The sequence below is a fragment of the Nicotiana sylvestris genome, chromosome 4, assembly GCF_000393655.2.
Source record: "Nicotiana sylvestris chromosome 4, ASM39365v2, whole genome shotgun sequence".
In the NCBI taxonomy this organism is placed as follows: Eukaryota; Viridiplantae; Streptophyta; class Magnoliopsida; order Solanales; family Solanaceae; genus Nicotiana; species Nicotiana sylvestris.
The window spans coordinates 136,257,342-136,263,273 of NC_091060.1; the positions used below are offsets into that span (position 1 = coordinate 136,257,342).

The 5,932-nt window shown below is 34.0% G+C and overlaps 1 long non-coding RNA gene across 1 annotated transcript; it reads left to right on the forward strand.

The window, feature by feature from the left end:
* Positions 1 to 3,958: 3,958 nt before the first annotated feature.
* LOC104238558 (uncharacterized) lies at positions 3,959 to 5,071 on the forward strand. The gene is made up of 2 exons (XR_011406622.1): positions 3,959 to 4,143; positions 4,458 to 5,071. It is a non-coding gene; the product is annotated as an uncharacterized lncRNA (long non-coding RNA).
* Positions 5,072 to 5,932: the final 861 nt, after the last annotated feature.

A 5,932-nucleotide genomic window follows, 5' to 3' on the forward strand; every position in this document is an offset into this window, starting at 1 on the left:
GTCATAGTTCCTGTACATCCTAGGAATTTTATCTGATAAGATTCTCGTGGATAATGCTAGAGTAACAACAATGATGCATGGTAGATGTATCTGATAAGATTTCCAAAGATAAAGGCTAGAGTGACGATAATGATGCATGGTTAATGTATCCTCAGTCAGATGACTTCCCTTGTCTAGCCCATAAGTGATTTAGCAAAAATGGTCACATTGCACCTAATACGGGTTCATTCATGTTCTAATTGCAATAGTACGAAGATGCATATGGTTTATGGTGCCATTTATCTTTAAATTAGCTCATTGTGCCAAAAATGCAGCAATGTAAAGATGCTCATTAAGGCAAAATGAATATTTGATCAAGAATGGTAATCCAATATTTTTTTTTGTGTTTGGTCTTTTTGGGTGAAAAAGGGGACATAGGTTATTGTTTCTTTGTTGTTGGACTAATAAGTTCTTTTTGCATATATGCCCGTAGTATTGTGCTCACTATGTAACACATTTTTTCTATTCGTGGGGCTCTAGTTCATCAATAAAATTAACAGAAGTGCAAGTTTCATCATCCTGTGTCATTCATAGATGACCTAGTAGGTGGCTTAGCGAATTTTACTTCTGAGGTAGGGGTTTGAAGTTGGGCTTAATACACTACAGTACACCGATGAGAGAATGTCAAGGAGTGTGACAGAAGCGAGCAAAATGTTGTACCTGGGCTTGAGTTATTTAGCCTATTAAGGATGTAATTAACCATTTTGTCATTGTTGAAGCTTGCTTGCGTTTGACCGGGTTTCTTTAGTTTCTGGAATGCTGTAGGTGCAGCAGTCTTGCTCGTGTTGTATTAACGTATGTGTTTTACTACAGATGGTGGATATGAAGTTTATCCGGTGGACATGCTGGCATGGGAAGGAAGAGAGTGGAATATATAGTTAACCAAGTCGATTGAAAATTTTGGGTCCCAAACCAGCTGAAGTTTGATCCAATTGTAATTCATATCTCTGTGCAGTCTTTCCCGGTGACATGTTTCTCTGTATTATATTTTAATTCTTCTCAGCTGTCCTCTCTTCCTGCGAGGTCTTTGTAAATATATATCTCGGTCTTTTATCTTACATAGTAATACATTCAAGTTAAACATGGTCTATCCTCATTGTATTTGATTGATAGTTCGAGGCTTAGATTAGCAATAGTAGAGTGCCGTTGGCTTCACCTTTTAATGTGGGCGAGAATGACTGCTAATATGTGTACTGCGGCAGAAAATCATATCCTTGGTGAATTAGGATTTCGGTGTTACGTCATTTTTTTTTTTTGTAAATTCTTTCTCTAGCAAAAGTATTTCTCAAAGTGAGGAGAGAATGACTACTTGTGAGTTATTTCCTTTGGATGAGAGGAAGTTTAGTGCATTTCTTTTGCCTGCCCTTCCTTGAACTGACGAATGAATATACGAGGGTTTGTCATGTTAAATATAGTAGTAAAAGATCTTTTGAAGCTCAGAAACTGAAAAAGTAAAACAAACTCCTCCGACCATAGACGTTATTCCCTTCTACATTTTTTCCGTGTTGCAGTTGAACTCATTAACTTTATCACTCGGCGGAGTCTAGTTCTTTAATTGATCATTCACTCAAGTGCGTTTGACGGTGACATGGAAACTTCTAGAAATAATGTACGCATGAATTTTTGTAAGTGATGTCGAAATTTATAGAAGAACTGAATTATAACTTTGGTTATCATACTTTTAGACAAAAAATAGCCTTAGTCTATTGGTATGTTGAGTCTTAAGTTAAAAAAGATGCTGAGTTTAATTTTAATTCATCACAATTTTCAACCAAAAAGGCTCTTTCAAATATTTGCAAAAGAAAAAAAAGTGCTAGCTAAGGTTTGAACCTTTGACCTCTTATATAAAATCAAGCACATAACCAACTCATCAAGACACAATTTATGTCAAGTGATGTCATTTGTTTCTAGTTATCCGTTTTCGACAGTATTAATATATATATTTATAAATTTTCTGACGAAGCGGTGTTGCGTGACACCGTTTCGGTAAGCGTGCATCCGCCCTGACTAGAATGACCAAGGACTAATCGATTGATTTGGTTTCATTTCATATCTTGTCTTGAAACAAAAAGTAAAGAATATAATTTCGTGTAAAGAAAATATAAATCTGAGAATTCGTAAGAATTTTATGTTGTGAATAGGACTTCCAATTAAGGATAAAAGACAAAAGAATTTAAATGGAAAAAAGTAGAATTAATATTGGCTTGATTGATTTGGGTTAGGAAAGTGATTTTTGACAATTAAAGCAGATGATTCCAAATTTATATAGTGTTGATGAATAAAATGGTTTCCAAACGTGATGACCAGACACTAATTATGATTAGGAGGACTTGTTTAGTTCAAGTATAATTAGTTAAATTGCAAGAGAATAATACAAACCTAATAATCTTGAACTTACATAGGAAGGCACATCTAACTTTTGACGCAACTTTACCAAATTTATTCGAAACATCTAGGAATTGCAGAGACATGTCATATATTGCATAAATCAAATGAAACTGGTTTTGACAGATCTGATAGATTAATTGTCTAATTTTGGTATGTAATGACTAATGACATTTTGCTGTTTTAAGATGGGAGCCGCGTCTTGACAGCGTTTGTAAGAGTTTTGACATTTTATTGTCTGTTTCTCTTTGTTTTCTCTACGTGTGGACCATTTACTATCTTGCTAAATGCTAGAAAAAGAATCCTTTTTCCTCTTCCTTCTCTACCCGAGGCTGAAAATATAGGTTTAGTGAGTTCAACGAGCCTACATTTTCGATATATAAGTGTGTGTGAAAAGTATATAAAATCTCAAAACTATTTTAAGTTCTGAACTTATAATTCTAAACGAACAATGGGTTTAGCGTTAGAGCTGCAAAAGTTAAATTCATCATATTTTAATCCTAAATCCGTCTTTGTCACCCCACAACCCTTTTATCTATTTTCTTGGATTTAGAGTTGAAAAAATAAAGTAACTTGTTGAATCAAGAACACGTTTTGCTGAAATTATGTACGGTCTATTTAATGAAATTTTGTAGCCATATAAGTATGGGATTTACCATGCTACACTACGATCAGGTAATTCAAAATACTAGAGACTTTTTTGGAAAGTTTATCAGCAATAGTAAATACTTTTAATGTGAAAGCTTCTAAGAAGACAATTAGTATTTTACCATGTGAGCTTTCGAATGAAATCGTGTCATCGGTAATTTATATATTAATCAATTACAAATCATAATTAGAACTATAAATGGATCAAGAAAACTCTTTTTTCCCACCACTTAAGGCCAAAAGGATGGAGAAAAGAAGCAAACAAAAATTTCCTTTTCCTCAAATTGCTAGTCTCTGCATCAATCGTGTCCGGCATACCAAAATTAATACACAATTTGCATACATTAATATTGGTTATCAACTTTAATTTGTTTAATAAAGTATGATATATGTCAAAATCAACTTTATTAGTCTTGGACTTTTATTCCTTCTCTCATCATTTCCTAGTCAAGTCTTCTTAATTTAAAAAAATTAGAACGAGTGAACAATGAAAGAATGTCCACTCAAATACATTTTAAATTCTAAACATACAAATAAATAATGTAGCTACGTGCCCCACGGTTCTTTTTCAGCAACTAATCGGTCGCAAATTACAATATATATTACGTACTTGTCACTCACGGGCCCCTTGAAAATGATATAATGATTCATTTCAATACTCATACGCAATTCTAAGAAACAAAGTATTAAAAAGGTGGAAAAAAAGAGATAAACTTTCTCCTTCTATTATGTGATTGATCTTTTTCTTTTCTTGTGTGGCAGACAATACCCTTCAAGACCCCATTCCCCCACCCCACCCCAACACCTACCCTCCCACCCCATCCCCAAATTACATCTTTTATTTCTATATATATATATATATATATATATAGGGATTTTTGTACATATATATACATATATAAAACCCCTTTGGGGAACCCAAGAAAGGGAAGTATAGTGTCCATAATAAGAGAAATGATACACAAAGATGACAAGCAGCAGAGGAGCCACTGAGTGTTGCATGTGTGGAGATTATGGCTTATCTTCTGAGCTCTTCAAATGCAAAATATGCCAATTTAGATCTCAACATAGGTACCCACTTTACATCTTTTTATTTTATTTTATTTTTTAGTTCCACTTAATTGTGCTGTTTAATTTATTTCCTTGTTGCTGAGGGCATGCGCCCTGAGGACTGAGGAGCGGGGGATTTTCTGACATTTCTGATTGTTGTTTCGTATTTAGACTAAGCTCTTAATTTGTCGTTGACATGTTGAATTGTATACATAATATGACGGGGGGATTTAAATTGATCCTATCCGAGTTTAGTTATGCTACTTTCTAATTTATTTTCTTGGATTTTCTTGAAAATAATAACAATTAAAAGACTTCCTTTTAAATTTTTGCAGGTATTGTAGCAACTTGTATCCAAAAGCTGAGTCATATCGTATATGCAATTGGTGCTTGAGTCCAAAGGAGGTTTCTGGTGATAAAACACAGAACTCTCCAAATTCATCTTCTTCATGTAGAAATACAAGTGACATTCAAGATGGTCCAATAAAGTTCAAGAAAAAGCTAATTATTAGAAATGAAAATATTGATATGGGACCAAGTCCAAAGGGGAAAAAGGGTTCTTTAATGAAGCTGCAACTTATCAAGAAAAATCCCATTAAAATACAAAAGTCTATGGAGCGATCACCGTCATTGGCTGCCAGAAAAAGGGTCACAACTGAAGAGAAAATAAGGAGAACAAAGTCAGAGGAAAGGGGAATCACAAGAAAGGTACTTAAAAATAGGGTAAGAAGGTATAAGCTATTGGATGAAGTCTCAAGCTAATGAAATTTTAAGATTTTGTAGATTGTTAAGGTCTTTTTTTTTTTTTTTGGTGTATTGTTTGGAGGTTCTGAAATTCCATACATACAAATTTATGTAGACAAATAAATGGGGTTGCTTCATTAGAACCCTTTGATCATTATTGAGAGAAATTACAATGCAAAATTAGGGTTAGTGGAGTTTCTGATCACTTGGTTCCATTTTTCTTCTTGTTCTTTTTTTCATGTCTATTTTTGGAAACTACTAGAAATGTCAGTGTTACGAAGCCAAACCGAAAGAGAGTGAATGTCTTTGAAATTATCCCTTAATTATGTAACAACGCTCTTTAGTACTCTTGTTGGCATTAATTTATACTCAAGAATAACAAACTAATATGACGTGTGACCTATAGATTACAGATTTGAGTCGGGGAAGCAACCATTAATGCTTGTATTAGGGTAGACTGTCTATATTACATTATTCGGTTTGCGGCCCTTCTTTGGATTGTGTGTAAATATAGAATACTTTATGTACTCGGTTGCCTTTTTAATAATAACAAACTAACATGAGGCAGATATATACTCTGTGAATACACATATTTTGTGTGTGTATTTAGAAATAAAACGGGGTAGAATATGCAGCAATAATGGTGATAACAACCAGTCACCCAACATCATCAACATCATGGGTAGGAAATTCTTGTTGAGTGTCTTATCACAATTCACAAATCACCACTACACAACATGGAAGCAACGATTGAGCAATGTGTGATTGAGCAGACAAATAACTGTAAATAGCTACTACTCCCACTATAGCACGGCATAGTGTCAGGGGCGGAGGTAGTGTGGTAGCTACGGTTCGGTCGAACCCAGTAGCTTTTGTTTAAACATTATATTTGTATTGAAAAAATTATTAAATATATAAAAATATTTAATTGCGAACCCAGTAACTAAAACGAGCTAGGGTTCGATGATGAAATTAGAACCCATAACCTTAAAATTCTAGCTTCGCCACTACTAGCCAGCTGCCAAGTAAGCTAGTGAATCCAGTAACTAAAGTTGTGAAATTCAAA